Below are 19,776 nucleotides of genomic sequence, written 5' to 3'. Positions count from 1 at the left end.
TGATGTTTTTAAATTTAACTTGTGTTCCTTCGAGATGGATATGGAAAGTTTTCTTATTATAAATTATTATAAAGTGATAAGTCTTCTTGTGATGCATTCTCTCTAACACAAAAATCTATCACACCGATATAGCACAACACATTAAAAATTGTTCTTCTGTAGCGTTTGAAAGAGACTGGCATACTACAAGAAAATGATTCAAGTGTGTGATTGACAGTGTGATTGAATATTTTGAGCAGCTTCAGACTTTAACTGAATCTTTAGTATTACTTAACAAGAATCGATTTTTATTATTAAGCATTACATTATTGGATTAAAACACCCCTTCTTTTATAACAGCAAATAGCAAAATAATTTTGGAAATGTTTTATGCTTATGTATTATGCATGTATGCATAGGATATGTTATATGTGTCCATGCAGCGAAAGAAAAAAGTTACATATTTAATTTGGGTGTTTTAATTAACATTTCCCTTTTATTACTGTTACTTTCAAGTTATTTACAAACTTCATCTTGATTAATTTATGAAAATGCGTTGGAGACCGACTTTATCCTTTCGCTTTATTCTGCCGAAGGTATTAAGAATAAATTCATTTCGTAGGCGAACTTACGTTTTTATTCTTTTGCGGATGACTAAGCGCAAAATAAAGAATAATAAAAGCTTTTAAGGAAACCTCTCAGCTCATGTGACTCGCGTGGCAGAAGCGCCCTCTAACCTTCTCCAGGAGAAGCTCTGCGTACACCGCTTTTCAGCATTGTTGATAGGTAGGATTTTCATCCTATGCTGCGTAGATTTATCGCAAAATTATGCACTGGAAAGCACATTTTTGGTCAGTTTTTAATGAAGTTCAGCAAAAACATCATTTTGCAGTGCATGACAGAAGCTTATTAGTGCAGTAAAAGGTTAGTTTAGCAAACGTCGTAAGCGATCAAATTGGTTTTGCTACTATTTGAACAAAGAGAAGAGAGAGGAAGATTTGTTGACGTTGCCAGAGGTAGATCATATTAGTCACGTGACATTCTGTTGATCAAATGACGTGACAAGGCATTACTGACTGGCTAACTGACTGATGAACTAATAAAACTCCGCCCTACCCGTAACTGGTTGGAAAACAAGATAAATCCAGGTAAGAATTTTAATTTTTTCACTAACAGAAAGCATAAGATAGGGAAATTGTATATATATCTTATAAAAGCATTATTATTACAAATGTGCATTTATGAAAATAATTGTTTTTAAAGTTTTTAAATGAATATATCAAGTTCTTTGAGACTGTCTAGTGTGATGAAAACAAATACGCCAAGAAAAATTAGTTTCTATTTTCAGGTATAAAGCAAATTCAAATTTATGGTCATTATATAAAATAAATTTTTAAGGTAAAGGAGAAATATTAAGTTTCACCCGCATTTATACCTAGCAGTTATCATTGCTGAAATTACAGGCTCTTAAATAATGTAAGTAATGTAGATAACATGTGCTGATGCTGATGAATAGTAACTTTTAATGATATGTTAATATAAATTTCACATTTGTGAACATTAATCTTAATGCAACAATCTATTTATTTACAAAACTAAATATTACATGTACTTATTTCCGAAAGTGTGTATTTGTATGTGTGTGTGGGGGGGGAGGAAGCGATCTGCAGAAAAGTAGAACGGGCTTCTGCTTTTCTGCAGGGCTTCGGAACGTAACATAACGTAACAGTTAAAAACGAAATGTAACAGTTCAACAAACAGCAGGAATAATTTTACGTTGGTTGTACATCCTGAATTTTTAATTCTAATGCATGAGTTTCATGACGTAAGGTCTTAAACTTATTCTTAGCAATGAATATTTTTAACAATTCTTTACTATATTAGTTTCAGGTGGCCTTTTAATTCATGACCAACTAACAGAGATTTTTCAAAATGTAAAAATGTCGTAACGTTTAATACTTAATCAATGGGAAATTTTATGTAGTAGCCTGCATTGGAATTTTTCGATATTCGTTTACAGTACCTTATGGTGAGGTAATTTTGAAAAATTCAAATTTTAAAGTTTCTGACAAAATTCTTAGCTTTAAAGCATGTTCTTTCACTTCGTGCTGTAAGATTCATAGCAAGCGTAAAACAAAATTGCGAGCTAACAAAGACCAAACGTGAAAGTTTGGCATTTAAATTTTAAAGTTCACTTTGAGAATAGAAATAATGTTTGCAACGTGTTTTTCCTCTTTGTTAAAAGTTTGATTTGGCATTAAAAAGGTTTTTGTGAATTTCCAGTGATACGTTTACTCGCCATCATAGAAGTTTCTAAACAATATGTCTTTCACATGTAGCCTATGACTCTAGTCCGGCTGCCGTGGAGAATACCATAAAGCAAATCTCGAATTTGTCTGCAAATTAGAACTTTCTTGTACTGAATTTCCTCTTTCGGTATTATAGATACCTTTCTTAGAATAGTTTTTGTTAACTCCTCGTATTCTACAAAGTGTACTACGGGGGGGGGGCTTACAGAAGTTAGTTATAGCACTAACAAAGTAAATGAAAAAATGTACAACAGTACTGCAAAGGGCAAAAAATTAAAGATTTGGGATTAAAACATTTTTCTATTTGGAATACTTGCTGGACTCCAATTTATTTTCCTTTTAAGATTTCATTTAATTTCTTAGGTTTTGTTATTTATCACAGATCTTCTTAATTGAAGAGATAAGCAAATTATTAATGCGATTGATTTACAATTTAGGAATGGAAATGATTGATCATATATTTGTTTATGTAAATAACGGTCTGATTCCTTTACATTGTTTGCTTGTATACCGAAACATAATTACATATTATTTACTCCTGAGACAAATCTCGAATCTACGTATGTCTGAATACATTTTTATGTTTGAAGTTGCAATTTAATTTTACGTCCCCTTTCAGTGTTTACATGAGGACAAGCTACTCATTTTAAATATCCCTGGCATAGATTTGGCTCTAACAACTAGAAACGCAAGTAACCATTAATGTATAGATATATGCATATATATTATTTATTGTTAGAGAAGTGTTTTTATAAATCATCTCCTCATCTTCAAGGAACATAAATTTAATTAATGCGATGAATTATTTGAATGCAATTTGAGTCAGTATTTTAGGTAATTCGCATTTTAATTTCAATAAAAGGAAGCTGTATAAAAATACTATTTTAAACAGGAAAAATGCTAAATAGTAAAATTTAGATTACTGAATATATATTTGACCCATAAAAGAAAACCTAAAACAAACACGTTTAAAACTTTTTCTAGGCCTATATGATTCATGTTTTCTTTCTGATTAACTTTCAAATAAGTTACGTTTTTTTCAGATTTTGTGTTGATTTACATTGCGGGAAAATTGCACTTTTGATTTATTTGTTGATATGTGGTACTGGCTCTATGCTTCTGGCTTTAAAACAACTGCAATTGTTTAGTAATTTTCCTTTAATTTTTCATGTTTTTATTTTCATTCATATGTTCACACAAATGCATTATTTGTATGAAAAACTCAGGATAAAGAAAAGTCATTTTATTAAATGCTTTCTTGTTTTTTTACTTTCAGAGTCATATTGAATATATATATCTATTTTCATAAAAGTTTAATATTTTGTTTCTGTATCACATATGCAGGAAGCGTTCTGCGAACAGTAAATCTGCCCCTAGCTGAGACACGTCGGTGCAACCCTTTTTGAATTTTGCTCATATTAGCATCTGTCATCATCTTCTCATTTATATTTAATGTATTTTTCATTTTCAGTTTCAAATAAATTTTTTTTGATCCTTTTATTACTGGATTTTTCAAATTTTATAGCTTACAGGATTTTCGTTATTCATTACTGTCCTATTTTTATTATTATATGAATTTTTGAATTTACCAATGGTAAATTGCTTTTATTTTATTTTTGAATTATATATATATTAAAATAAATCAACATTCATTTTTACTCTTCTTTTCTTCATTTAAATGTTTTTTTTTTATCTCAGCTTTTATATTTCCACAAAATTATTCAATTTAAAAATTTCTTTCACCTTTAGCTATTTTATGCATCGACTATTTACACTGTTCTGAACAATTTTTTTTTTAGTTCTACTTTGTTGTACATGAACAGAATTTATAAAAGCTATTATATATATATACATGTATGTAGTAGCATATATGCGTAAACATATTTTTGTTTTAGTTCTACTTTGTTGTATCTGAGCAGAATTTTTAAAATTGCTTTTAAGCTATTATATATACACTAGAAAGCCTGGCGGTCATACCAAATGACCGCTGTTCTAGATATTGTAAATTGTAATTAAAATGATTTTTGCAAAGGTGTCTGCTAATTTAAACTGAATTACACAGGGCAGGTGGCGAGGACGCCCATTTGCTTACTACCCCAAGGGGTTTCCCCCTGCTACTTGCTTAATTTCTTAAAGAAGAGTGCAATGAAAGAAACCACTGGCGGTACAGTTCTTAAGTTTCACCGCTAGCTCAATCAATAAAGGTGATTTAAATAATGAAATGTTAATTCCCATGTCAAAGATCTCTTTGTACACAACATTTCTTGTGTAGATCTTTCCATCATTTTTAAGCTCGCCTTGCATTATTTTTAATTTTACGTCCGTTCCTTCCGAACTCTTGAACAGACAACATAAAGTTGACCGTGTCCAAATGCAGGTAAAAAAATGCCAAAACGCTTAAGCGTTTGGCCCTGAGACTTATGGATGGTCATAGCAAAGGCAAGTTTTTCAGGAAATTGTGTACGTCTCAATTGAAACGGCAACCCTGTGCCGTGGCAACTTCACCCCATTGGCTAGTACAGTTACGCAAGCAACCAATAAACTATCGGCGAAAACAGACACTTAAGCCGCATATATATATGGGGTGAAGTAGCATTATCTCCTCCGAAACGGCTGCCTGATGGGCTTAGCGGAGCACACCGTTGGATTCCGCATGTCCGTGGCACGCCATTTTGACCATTCGCGTCTTCTTGGGACTTTAATTAGCCGGGATATTAATTAAAAACTAAATTTTCCCTACGTTTTCTCTACATTTTCCACTTTCTTTCTTGGGTTTTCCCTATTACAGGGATTTGACTACGTGCAAATTCTTTTTTCTCGAATATCTACGGAACGGTGCCGAGTTGAAATTCGGGACGCATATCCTCGGATTCCGAAACATTCTCCGAATCTATCGATACCGTTCTTATCTTCGTACGACTTTAATCGGTCGAAATATTAATTAAAAACTGCGGAAACGTTAATTTCCGCGCTCATTTTTCCGATTGGCAACAATAAACTATCGGCGACACACACTTTAGACGCTTATATATATAAAGATGCAGGTATGTATTATTTCATTCGAGTGTAGAACTTTTTGAGGGTTTCGGTATGATCTAAACTTTTTAAAATATGCACAAAAGCAAATTATTAACTTCTGTCCAGTTTCGAGTTATCCATGCTTCGATCTACGTTTCAGTGTTATAACGACATCTTGAGTATTCAATATTCTAAAATTTATAAGTGTCTCCTATTCATTTGATTTTCTCTTGAGTTAATCGCTTTTATTTCTTATTTTTCTCTCACGAGTACTGTTATCGAAAAGTAAGAAGAGATAAACAGTGCAGATAACTAATCATAATTATAAGAATATATTAATTTAATTTTGATATTTTGACTTACTCAGACATTTAAAGCAGGATCTATGAATCTAATCATTTTTTATGATTGTTATGTTACCCGCATTTGGTATGATTTTTGGATATTTTGTTTACGCAATATTTCACAGCTGCCTTATACGCTGCACTTCTTTACTTATATGTACATTTAGATAGATTCATTTAAGTTCTCTGCTTTAGCTGCAGACAATATAATCTTTTGTATTAATAAAAGGCATTTTTCATAGTATTTTAATAAGGCAAATATTTTCAGTCTAATTTTAGTTGCTCTTTTGCAGTTTCTCTTTCTGTGTTAGATCTAACATTTTAAAATTTATTATATACATTTAAATAAATTATATAGATTTAAAATATATGACATACAATTTAAAATTTTATTAGTACATTAATAGTAGTAAAACTCTACCCCTAATAAATGAGTAGTAATTGTTAACGTTTATTACCGTTTTTAATAGCTAGGAATGCAATGATTAATAAATATAACAATTAGATAAATGTATTTGCAGGCAGACGGCTTGGACTGCAGTGAGTGAACGTTTCCGGAGAGTGAAATTTTCTTAATCTTCGAAAACTCATGTAGGAAATCTGTACTGTAGAACTAGTTTCTCAGCATAGATGGTATGTGTGCAGTGAAAACAACTTCAATGTGAAGATTAAAAGCTAATTTAAATCAAGCGGCTGAATTTTAAAGAATTTAACTAATAACGGATTAATGCAATTTAAAAATTAAAATTTAGTTTACAGTCCCATTTCATGAACATCCCTTTTGAATTATTTTTAGAACTGATCCAGGAAACATTTCTTTCAGAGAAAGCTCACCATAAGCATTCTCAATTTTCATTCATCTAAAAATTTTGGTTGGATTGCATTAGATTTGTTAAATTAGATATACATCAAAACACACTAAGATTATCTGCCTAAAGAAAGGAATACCTTCATGAAGGATATTCTGCAAACTGATGTTCATATCAACGTTACACGTGAAGAAATCTATGTAAAGATCTTACAGCGAGCTACATTAATTAAACACAAACTGAACTACAATCCTCTCTGCTGCTGTTGGGTCTCAAAATTTTAATAAATAAATAACTAGTCTAATATTAAAAATAAGAATTGAGATTTATTTCTATTACGCTGTAGAATCATTAGATTATTTTTGAAGCAGAAGATGTGGAAAATGTGCAATGCCTTCGCCGGGACTCGAATCCTGGACCTCTCGAAATACGTGCCCAGTGTGCTATCGTTACACCACGAAGGCATGTTGGAAGAATGAGAGAAAAATACCTTCTACTGTGATTTTCTTTGTAATAATCAGAAACACAGCTTTTACTGAAAGTTCCTTATGTGCCTCATATTATGTAATTTTTTATTATAGCTGGTTTTAGGTATTCTTGAGTAACAACGGATTAGTGTAACTTAAAGATTTCTAACTGCAGCATGCTTGTCTATTTCATGAATTTCAGAATCAAAATGCTGAGAAAAGTGCTAACACTCTAAGATTTTGCGAATTATCCTTAATGTTATCTGTGCGAAAATTCGCCTCATCCAGCAAGCGTGCCAACCTGGTTAATTGTGGTGCAATTGCAAAGACCCAGATATTAGCTGGGAGTGCAGATGCTAAGATAATATCACATAGAATTAAATTTGAAATCTGGCCTTTTCTGTGCATTAATACGTCACCTTCTCGCCTTGTGCTGTCTATTCACTTTAGCAGCAAATTTTTGTTTAAGTACTTTCTCTAATTGTCGATTAAGGTCTCCGAGGAAAATGGTTGAAAAATGTAAAAATATAAGAAGACAAAAAGGGCTTTTTAGACAAAAAGGGCTTTGTCCTTGAAGGACTATTGTTTTCCTTCTGAGATTTTGCTTTGAATCACTATAAATGTCCGTTTCATTGTTCAAACTGTTGTGACCAAATGTTAGAGTCCTGCATTATATTTGAAGAAATTAAATAATGAAAATTCTACATAAATGTATGTCTATTTCTCGCATTGTGATAAAACAACGGTACATAGAGCCATCGCATTTTGAATGACGTAATCCTACTGCGAATATGGGCATGTGAAAACACAAATTTGAAATTTGGAATTTGTTTTTTATCGATTTCATAATTTGTAAAACGTTAATGAATTTTTGAGTAACAAACTCAACGATTTGAAAGCGAGCAAGGGCAACAATCTACGGGGGGGGGGAAGAAACCTTTTTTTCTCCAGCGCGCGGAACTGTGTATCAGAAATTCTAAAGATAGGCTCATTTTAAAATTATTTTGCGACATTCCTATCGAACTGAAATTTATGGTTTAAGTGCGGAGAACATGATATTTAATAAATAAAGGTAACACATGAAAAGTTAAAAAAACGCCCCTTTGGGTGTAATTTAAAATCTGAAAACTTTCAGATTTTTTTTTGGTAAGTAAACTGACTTTAAAAACTATGTAGTTTATATTTAAATGTAATTTTTACCTATGCCGATTCTCACTTGTTAGTAATATTCGGTCACGCAGAGATTTCATCCAACCTGCACCTATTGCTTTTAGAACGTAATGCATTTAACCCATTTTCATGGCAATGAAACCTGGTATTGGTTGTGAAGTTATTAAGTATGAATTTTAAAAGTTTTTCATGGGCATAGGAATATTCCTGTATCTAACCTTAATATATAAGCATGTACCAGAACCACCATAGATTATGATTGCAGTTTATGCTTTATAAAGACAATTAATACTTTGAGGAATGAGTGTATGAAAAAATAAATATTTAATATGGGATATAATGAACGAAAATAGATTCTTGGACCTTTAATATTAGATCGTAGGGACTTATATTACTAAATAAAGGTATCCGTTTGATGGTTCGAATTAAAATAAAGAATAAAGTATATTAAAAATATCAGAAAGCTTTCAGATTTTAACGGTCGCCCAAAAGACTTTGTTAAGTTTAATTTTTTGTTAACTCAGTTGTTTAATTTTTACGCTCATGCTGCACTCACTTCTGCCGAACTTTTTTTTTCTTTTTAGCTTTATTATTAAGAATAATTTTCTTTATATTTAAGCCATATATAACTAAACAGCAAAAATACAAAAGTTTTAAAAGCAGCATATATATTTAAAATTCCCGTTACAGGGATAAGTGTTGTCATACATTTTTGTGTTATTTTCAGTCCTTTCTCGGTTCATCATATCAATGTTCAGTTTTTTTACCAAGATGGCTTTACTAAATTCTTTTTGTATTTTAATTATTAACGTTTTGTACGTTAAATTTATTAATTAAATATCATGTTATTCGCACTTACGCCTCGTGAAATTGATTTAGATAGCAAAACCACAAAATTTAAAAATAGCATATCTTTAGAATATCTGACAGACACTCTCGAGCGCTAAAGATAAAAGTTTAATTTGCGCAGAGTTGCACTACTCGCTTTCAAATTGTTGATTTTGTAAGTAAAAAAATTCATAAAAGTTTAATAATATATGAAATATAAAATTCAAAATTTAGAATTGGGACGTCGAGGTTTATGTATTTGGGTGAAGGACTACGTTATTCATAATTTGATGGTTCTAAATATCATAGTTTTTTACAGTGCGAGAAACATACATGCATGCAAATTCTTCATTATTTAATTTTTTGAAAATAATATAGGGCAATAATATTTGGTGGAAGCAATTTGAAAAGGGATACAGCCGTTTCTAGTGGACCACGCGAAATCCCGTTTCGAAAATAATAGCCAGTTTGGGCTAATTCCTTTTTGGGTTAATAAAGTATTTTTTTATAAATTTAACTTATATTGTCGATCAGTACCTTAAAATATAAGTATTTCTTATCAACGGAAATTAAATCACAACATATTTGGAAACAATAATTTTATGAACAAATCTAACCTAAAACATCGAAAAAATATTTAAAATAAAATGAAGTACTTTTGGCCGATGTATATATCCAAGGTCAGAAGATAAGAATAGATTCGTGAAATTACGTTAAATCAACGTGGACGAAACATAATTTATAAATGACATTAATTTGAAACGAACTTAGCAGTGTTGCCACCAAGGGAAAAGATTGTATGCTTTTCGTATTTCATCGATAAAAATCTAACCAGTGTAATTATCATTTTTACTTTCTACAATCCATACAAAACTTATTAGTCCAAAGGGACAATTTGAAGGCAATTTGCTCTGAATTTCGTTTTTGCATTTCGCAAGGAAAACTATAAACGGCGAAACACTTTTAAAATTGTTGCCACCAAATATTATCGCCCTGTGTTATATTTAAAGAAATTAAATAATGAAGACTCTGCATGAATGTATGTATGTTTCTCGCATTGTGATAAAACAGCGGTACCTAGAGCCATCAAACTTTGAATAACATACGTTTCCACCCGAACATGGGCATTTGGAAGTCCAAATTCAGAATTTGGTTTATTATCTACTTCATATTTTGTAAAACTTTAATTAACAGTAATAATAACGTAGTCGTCTATAGAATATGGGCATATGGAAGCCCTAATTTGAAGTTGAAATTTGTTTTATTATCGATTTCATATTTTTTAACACTTCAACGAATTTTTGATTAAGAAACTAAACGATTTCAAAGCGAACAATACAACTCTGTACGAAAAAAAAATATCTGCGCGCGAGACTCTGTATCGAAAATTCTAAAGATATGCTCATTTAAAATTTATTTTGCAATATTGCTGTTGAACTGAATTTTATGGTTTAAATACGTAGAATATGATATTTAATAAATAAAGGTAACAAACATTAAAAAACGCCCCTTTGGACGTAATTTAAAATCTGAAAACATTCAGATTTATATCTTTTTACTTTTTATTTTTTACTGCTTTTCCTCTAACTAATACCTTGCATCTGTAGTATATATCATTTCTTTTTATTGTATTTTTCAGTTTAACATTGCATACGTAAATTTAAATTTGATTTTTTTGTCAGAAACTTATAGAATCGAACGCGAAAGACAGTTATTTTTCACATGCTTTCATCGAAATCATTGGGAAAGTTAGCGCTAGTCATCTTCGACTTCTTGAGAAGTTTCTAGCTAATGTTTCAGAAATTTCTATAATATATTCTTTAATTCTAAAATTTTGCATTTTGGGTGATTTCTTAGTATTATCTGTAACGTCAACGATTTGATGAAGAGTGTTCTTCAAATATAAAAAAGAGCTAGAAAACTTGTACTTATATACTGATATTGACCATTTGCCGATGAGCTTCTGTTCAATATATTTCTTTGTTATTCGTGCAACTAGTTTATATATAAATTACTGTAATAAATGTGAAAGCTTCATTTTTCACACTTCTATTTACATATGAAGATATTCCCCAAATTTCCGATCATACAAAAGATCCAAACGTTCTGCTTGGTTGGCTATTAGTGGATGTATATGCATATATATATATATATATATATATATACGACCAGAGAGCGCTACCTCTTTTCAAATTCTTTAAATTCTGTAGTTGCAAGTGATACCTCTATATGAATACATTTCATATTTTCCTTAAAATAAAACATAGCGTAGAAGGCCTTACTTATACAACGTTTTTACTGGACAGCTTAAAACATTTCTGCTTATTTTCCTCAACGCCGTCAAAGTATCAGCTATAAAGAGCTATAAAGAGAACAGGTATATAACGCACTTTTCCCCTTTTATGAAATAAAATATATCAAACAAATACATAACGCTCAAAACTAAATACAACATCCTCAAAATAACGATGGTCTTTCTAGTGTTAACAGAGAGGAATGAAATATTCTGGCACATAGTAATTCTGACACAATTTCTTACTCTGTTTTATAAGATGCTCGAAATAACACTTAAAGTTTCTTCCTCGTCGAGCCTCGAACCACAGACCTCTCGAATACGCATCGAACATGTTGACCACTACACCACGAAGACATGCTAAGAAGGCGGGAGAAATAGCTTATATACTCCCCCTTATAAAGGGCGACTGGTGATTAGGGGACCCAATCGACAAATTCTGGTGGTGGAGAATCATTATCCACCAACTTTCTTTAGTTCGGGCGCCACTGTAGAGACATTTGCTTATTTCGAAACAGGAGACATGAAAAATGACTAATGCCCTCACCAGGACTCGAACCACGGAACTCTCGAATACGCGTCTAGCGGGCTCACCACTACACCTAAGCATGCTAAGAAGGCGGGAGAAATATCTTATAACATGTCTTGTAGTACATTTATTCATAGGAACTGAATAAATATTGACAGTATCTGGAATTTAGTTATCATTTTGGCTAATATTATTGTTAAATTAATTACATTAAACCAATATTTTTGAACGTGACAGAGATGATAATTTTATTGATTGAGTATTAAACATAGTAAGAAATAATCGTTTTATAGCGACTGCGTTAAAAAGTTAAAGAGTAATATAAAAATTCGCAAAACTAATAGCTATGATTGAAATTTGTATCCCAGCAAGAGGAGATAGGTAAGTGATGATTTTAGAGTATTTCCCTAGTTATAGAAAACATGATGTAATATCCTACATAAATTAGTCAATGAAAGCTAGAAACTTAAGAACTGTGTAGAGAATTACCTCAAAGTTTTAGCACGTAAATGACAAGTCCAAGAATAATTAAATTAGTCTTTATTCCAACTCAGAATAATGATTAACAGATGGCCCCTTCTCATGCTGGTAGGGAATTGTAGGTGGGAAACAAGGAAGTAAAGGACAGCTTATTTAAAAAGAAAAATAACTATTAGAAAATTAAAATAAGCCTCTATAAATGGTTACCATTTTGGATTATTTGTATAAGATTCTTTGTATCATGAAATATTCTTTTATAAATTCCTTCCTATAGTTAGCTCTTTTAAAGCATAAACATAAACATTTGCAGCATAGACAAAAAATAATTACACTAAAACACACCTTTACCATTTCGTTCAACCGAGATGCTAACCCTTTACATTAAAAGTTGCAATTAAACTTTAAAAAATGTTTGTTACATTAAATATATATTTACTTATAAGTATCATTAGCATTATTTTCATCAAAAACGTTACCTACATAACGTACAAGAAAAGCTACTTAAAGAAGCATTTGTTTAGAAAAGTATCCATTCATGGATGACAAAGAAAACCTGGAAACGTTAAACTTCATTATAACGGCTGAAGAGAACAAAAGTTCCACTTTCAATCCCCTTTTCAAAATGGCACAAAAACTTTCCTTCCGCTTCAGCTCTTATCCAGTTCAACAGTTAAGACTAAACTATAAGCCTCTTTACGTATATTTGAAGAGACAACAGTAATATATGCATCGGGAAGGAGGACCGTCTTAAAGGGAGGGAAGAGATTTTTAACAACAAAACAGATGGAACAAAGACTGTACTAAACAGAGCATTCTATGTTTTGAAGCTTATTCACTCTATCAGAGTTATTGGGATAAAAATATGCAGTTGCAGTCATTTTTTTCCTTCTTTTCGGTTCGGAAAGGAGTGATGTCGTGTGACAGTCGAAAAGGAACATTACAAAGATGAGCGATGAATGCTTGGAGCATCTGTTTTGAATGCATCAGTATCAATCATATGGAAATGGCAAATTTAGAGATAGAATATTTTAGCTGATGCATCATTACCATGTTTTCGATTTCACCGAAGCTTCACTAAATAAGAATACATGACTTTATTTGCACGAATAGATAAAATAAACGTACGCATCACAGAATTCAAAAGTATATGTAGAGGTACTGCAAAGTTCGCTGACATGATTTAGTTTCATTCCTGATATTTATAGATTTTATTTTGAAGTACTGAACATTGACGCTTATAAACAGTAAGGTATTATCATTATTATCTTATTATCCTTTGTGGCACAGAAAACTAATTATTTCTTCAACGAAATTTTAGTATCAATTGTAAATATTATAATTAACTTGTAATATTCTAGCTAAATTTGTAGTCCTTGAAGGCTAGAATACTTAAAAACTGTGTAGAGTTAAATGACAAGTGCAAAGAAAACTTAAATTTACCGTTTATTCCACTTAAAAATGATCCACAGATGGCCACTTCTTGGTCTTAAGCCTTTTTTTGGACTTAAAACTCAAGATAGAAAATGAGAAACTAATCTAATACTTACTAAACTAAAACCCGCCGAAGATTCACAGAAATAACTATCAGAGTTGGTCCTTATTAAAGATCACTGGCGAATACTAGCAGGCACGTAAGAATTAAAAGTATTATAATTAACTTGCAATATTCTAGCTAGATTTGTAGTCCTTGAAGGCTAGAATATTTAAGAACTGTGTAGCGAACAGTCGCTGAGTTCTCGTACTTAAACGACAAGTCAAACGAAGAATTAACTTTACCATTTATTGCAACTCAAAGATTGCCTCTACTTGGGTTTTAACTGAAGATAAAAAAGTGAGAAACTAATCTAATACTAATTAAACACAATAACACGCCGAACAAATACTAATTCAGAATTCAAATAACAAAAATCAGCGTTATATTTTCAAATTTTCACACGACTAGTTTCGATGGTTTATTCTTCCATTAATAAAATTCCGAGTTTCACACTCAAGTACCTCATTCCCGATATGAATTCCTGGGGTATTTACAGGATTCCTTGCCGGTGTGGTTTAATTTACATTGGCCAAACTAAGAGAGCCTTAAAATTTCGCGTCAAGGAACATGATGCGTATGTTAGGAAGAAAGGAAACACAGATGTCTTCTGTTGCCCAACATTATTGGTCCGAAAATCACACTTTCAAATTTTCTGCTGCCAAAATTATTCAAAAAAAAATCTTCCATTGGTGAACTGGATTTTCTAGAGGCATTTTCACATTCAAAAAATATCTTTCTGTTCTAGTTAACGACCCTAATGCCAATCCATCTTTGCCTTCAGCCTTTAAAGAATTATGTTTTAGTTCTGATTTCATCAACAGATGGCGCCAGTAGCTTATCTCCTGTCTAGTCTTTCTTATCTTATCTAATCATTTATCCTATCTCGTTCATTTGTGCTTTTGCAGCTGAGGATGATGGTTCGGTAAAGCCATCGAAACTAGTCCTGTGAAAATTTTAAAATATAACGCTGATTTTTATTTGAATTCTGACTTAGTAATCTAATACTAACTAATACAGCCGAAGCTGCACAGAACTAATTAACAGTATTGGCCCTTTTTAAAGAACACCGACGAATACTAGCAGGCGCGTAACAATACAGCCGAATGGTAACAATATTAGATTTTTAGCAACAACGTGGTCAGAAAGCAGAACACGCTTTCTTAATGCTATACTATGCTATTATAAACTCTTCTAGTGAAGTGGTCGAGACTTCTACTTAAATACTGGTTTCTACCTTATTTGCATAAAATGCGATCCGGAAAACTCTGGTAGGTAGTCGTAGATGGGAAACAAGAAAGAAAACGTAAGTCTTGCTCCCAAAATAAAAAATAATTATTTAGAAAATTGAATTAACCCCCTACAGCCTTCATGAGGTTTTGCTTGATCTGGGACTAATAAGCCCCTCAATAAGCTGAAGAAAATACACTCATGATACACTAATAAGCTGAAGAAAATACACTCATGATAAGTTTTAATAAATTTGTTTTATTAAACAAAAATTTGAAAATAAATGCCTTTTCTTGTGCTAACAATATCAGCCACAGCTCGTTATGAGCTAACATAACAGTCAAATTTAAGTTAAGAGACGAAATAGTAGTCAAAGGCTACACACTTTAAATAAACTCTAAGCTGGCTCAGGAATTCTAATCGGAGCGTCAAAATCAAATTAGCGGCAGCGGAATAACGTTAAGCCGAATAATTACAGCTATCAAAGCTTGTAGGAACTAAGCAAAGCGTGCTTGCGCAGGCCAGAAACACGCTCTGTCATACAATCCCAAAAACATTTGTTTAAATACTACCTAATGTGCTGTTGAAGTGTCCAGTCGCCTCATCCCTTTTGGAGACATCTGTTGTGTTGTCAAAGAGAAGATCCGAAAAAAAATGGCAGCAACTTTGGGATGTTCAGCTTCGAAACAAGTTGAGAAATGTAAAGCCTAGAATTGAGGATTGGGACTTTACTAGAAATCGTAAAGAGGAAATTCTTTAAAAAGTAAATAAAAAATAAAGGTTGCATTGAATTTCTTGTTTTTGCTGAAGGTTCATTTTTTTTAACCGAGCCCATGCTGAAGTAATTAATACATTTGGAATTTATAACAGAACTTAACTAGATAAGTATCACAGGCAGTGAAAACATACTTTTTGTCAACATTTTGGTGTCAAAATATTCTGTGATTACCATAGTTTTGTCATGAAATGAGTGATTATACACAAGCTACTTCGTATGCACTTAAATAAAAGAAGAATGCTGTATAGAATGCTAAACATTATGTGTGTATGTTTAGAAATCTTATGAAATATAGATGCAATTCAAACTACAGTGTTGAAACTACAATGCTTGAAGAATTTTTATTTATAACTGCTTTAATTCTTTCACGTTAAAAATCAGTTTATTCAAATAAACGATTTTACTATTATCACATTATATACTTAAGTAAATTTCGATATTCCTATGCTTTTCTTACGTTTAAATATTTATTATTCTGAAATATGTTTCAAGTGAGTTTCCATGTTTTTTTTTAATATTTCCTCAAATTTAATCTAGTACAAATTATTATTAGTTGGAAAATGGAAAAAAGTCACTAGGATTTGGAAAGTTACTGGTATCTGCTAACAGGGGATGAGAAAGTGAGTTTAATTGCCCCTGGATATTCCAAATATGCTACGAGGAATTGAGGTCTGAAGATCTGTTTATGGTCAACCATCATCCGAGTACTGCTTCTTTCAAGATATCTAGATTTAAGTTGTCTAATATATACATATAAAGAAATCGACAAATTGTGCCTCGTGTAAGAAATTAACATCTCACATCTATTTCTTAAAAATTTAAGAGAATTTTATTGTAAAACTGTAAGGAAACACATTGTTTGATAGAAGTATTGTTAAAATCTTTCAGCTAATTTCTATCTTCAAGTGTTTTCTGGGTATTTTCTCCCGCCTTCCAGCATGTCTTTAGCATACTCGGCGCGTATTCGATAGGTCCAGGTTCGAGTTCTGGCGAGAACACTGTTCATTTCTTCAGTTTCTTGATATATATATATATAAAATTAAATGACTCTACATTGGCGCACGAACTAAAAAGGTGGTGGATGATGATTCTTCACCACCGGGATTTGGCGACTGGGTCCCCTAATCCCCGTATTTTCTTCCGCCTTCCAGCATGCCTTCATAGTGTAACGGTTAGCACACATGGCGCGTATTTGAGAGATCCAGGTTCGAGTCCCGGCGAAGGCATTGCACATTATTCATATCTTCTGCTTAAAATAACCCAATGTTTCTCAAGCTATGGTGTCCATATCTCAATAACAGTTCAATTTAAGCTTCCTTTTTGATCATTGTTCTTCCGTTCACATATATCACTTATTTTGTAGTTTTATAATTTTTAATTTTCTTGTTTAGTAAAGAAAGAGAATATTTAATTCGGCTTATTTTTCTGAGAAAATTGTGGTTTTTGCCTTAATGTGGTTTTGTCTTTTTGTGATAGTTTAATTTAGTAGCCAACTTCATTAAAGCTTGAGAATTAAGTTAAATTTCAATATAATTGCTTAACACAATTATTTAACATATCGGTTTAGTCGATTCAGTCAGATATTCTGGGCTTAATTTATAAGTAAATATAAATTAAATAATTGCATTTTTCGGACATGGAAAGATCCGATGCAGTCCAGTGTCATTGAAAATACTTCTTTCAGCTTTATAATACATTAGAGATCAAAAATAAACAATGGTGAATTAGTTTCCACTTAAACATGTATCTCAGTGTATGTAGTACACAATTTTAATAAGTGTATTCAAAGAGACAAAAATAATTTAATAAAATATAGTTCTTGGTAGCTCTGAATAAATAGTTATAACGGGAAATAAATTAAGCTTGTTTATTGCTATAATAGCAATGTGTGATGATTTAACAAATGTTGGAGCTTTCTTCATTCCGTAATAACAAAATGCTTCAAACATCATTTTGTTCTGCCTTAGTATAATCAGCATAAACAAATTACATCACATTCTCAATCAAAAATGCTACTAAATAAATTGCGCGTTACTCTCAAAGCCGCTAACCCACTTCCTTGAGTTTATGGATGCGTATCTACGTAAAAGCAGATTCCTCATTTCCATCCAATCAGCAGTTAATGTGTCCTCTTAATCCAATTTCTGACTTTGATGAATAATTTAAGAGAATTACGTCACTGCATTAAATAAAAGATGATGTCTTAAGACTCATTTAAGAATCCAATCCGTCAACATTGCGTTGGATGTAATTAATCAAACAGATATAACGCATACCGAGAGATAAAAGGTATTTCCTATTTAATTTCTGTTTCCTTATTTCTCTTTTATCTGTGCAATTTAATTTTCTTTTCATGTGTTATGAGGCTGATGCAATATAGCTCTAGCTAATCATATATGCTAAGTGCAAAGTTGGTATTGCAGGCCTGAAAATATTAGAACTTTGTATAAGCACACTGTAGTTATTTTGTATAAACTTATCGTGCTTATTCTGTCTCTTAGTTAGGAATTAAATAAAGCAAATTAAGAAATCGTAAAAATGCTGAACATTCGTTTTTAATTTCATAAATTCGGGTATAAAACTGTATATAAGATGCTACCCAAAATAAATATATACTAGCGGGCTGCGGCAAATCCAATATATATACTTTGTATATACTCCTGAAAAGGATGTTGGATATTCGATCATATCTTTGCTTCTGGCTTCAACTACTAAGAGTTCTAACCAGTAATTAATCATTATACCAAATGCCGTTAAAAGTTACAAAAATCTAGAGGTTTATGGTATAAAATACAGCACTCCCGAAGGCGAGAATCAATACTTAAGTAAACTCAGTAAATAAGCATTTGAGGAAATAATTAGGAACTTGATGACAAGTCGATTGCAGCAATCTTATGGCAATAGGCAAATAAATTTTGGCGATGCATAAGTGGGAAAAATGTATGAAAAGCAAATGAAAAAAAAACATATTTAACTATGAATAGAATTAGTTCGTTTTTTTACCAGCAACAATTAATTCGTAAGTATTTTTTGTTGCCAAATCACTAAACAAAAACTTCTGAAACTTCAGGTTATAACAAATACGTATGACGTCATGATTTAAATTAAATGTAATATAACAACTTTTCTCTATATCAGTATAAGAATTAACATGGCAGTAACATATCGTTGCAATTATCCTAACCTGAAACAAAAAATTTGCCAGGAGCAGGTATTTGTTTAAAATGCTGACATTAACGAAACGTTTCGTCATACAATGACATCACATGCAATCGCGAGCTTTCTTCAACGCTAGAATATGACCTTATGTGATAATGTGTGTTTAATGCTTGGCAATGCTATTTTTATTTCATATTTTGCCAACGTATAAATTTTTGATTAACAAATTTCACAACTTCAAAGCGAACAGTGGCAACACTTTCCCAAATAACGCAGATTTTTATCACCAGCGCGCGAGAGTGTTCCGGTCGGGAAAAAGAGTGCGAAAATTATCGTTTCCAGAGTTTTTAATTTATATCTCGGTTCATTAAAGTTGTACAAAGTTGAGAATGGTCGAAAAGACTTCCCATGCATTTTTGGAATCCGGGGGAGGGGAGGCATGTTACCTCTCTCAAAACTCAATTCCCCGCCGTTCCTAAGGAGATGATGTTACAAATAAAGCGACAGACGTGCACATATTTTAATAATATAGATGTTTCTAATGTGCATAAATAGAAAAAATATATACGTAGAAAAAATGGTAGAAAAGTGCTCATGTCTATTTCATAAGTTTTTGGGAAAATTGTGTCGATTTTGATAAGTTCTAGAATCATACCCGTAGAGTTTAATTATTTTTCATAAAATTTAATTCTCTCTTTGTACTTGAACATAATTTAAGTTATTTTTAACTGAATGCACATATGATTATTAAATTATGTATCATAATAGTTATTAGACCCTTGATGGCTGCATCATACAGCTCTTTTAAGAATTATTCCAGGTTAGAAATAAATAGTGGGAAGAACGTTTTTC

The 19,776-nt window shown here is 31.7% G+C and overlaps 1 protein-coding gene across 1 annotated transcript in view; it reads left to right on the top strand.

Annotated features, from left to right (window-relative positions):
• Window positions 1–748: 748 nt before the first annotated feature.
• The window catches only part of LOC118184671 (uncharacterized), a 249,226-nt gene continuing 230,198 nt past the window's right edge, over window positions 749–19,776 (top strand). The window contains exon 1 of the mRNA XM_035354375.2: window positions 749–1,127. The gene's annotated coding sequence lies outside the window, so the exon portion shown is untranslated. The remainder of the gene's footprint in view (window positions 1,128–19,776) is intronic.

This window comes from Stegodyphus dumicola, chromosome 5, assembly GCF_044657685.1.
Source record: "Stegodyphus dumicola isolate Sdum_Otavi_A_Nest chromosome 5, ASM4465768v1".
Taxonomy (NCBI): domain Eukaryota; kingdom Metazoa; phylum Arthropoda; class Arachnida; order Araneae; family Eresidae; genus Stegodyphus; species Stegodyphus dumicola.
The sequence above is the reverse complement of the archived record's forward strand: the minus strand, read 5'-3'. Positions and strand labels throughout refer to the sequence as shown.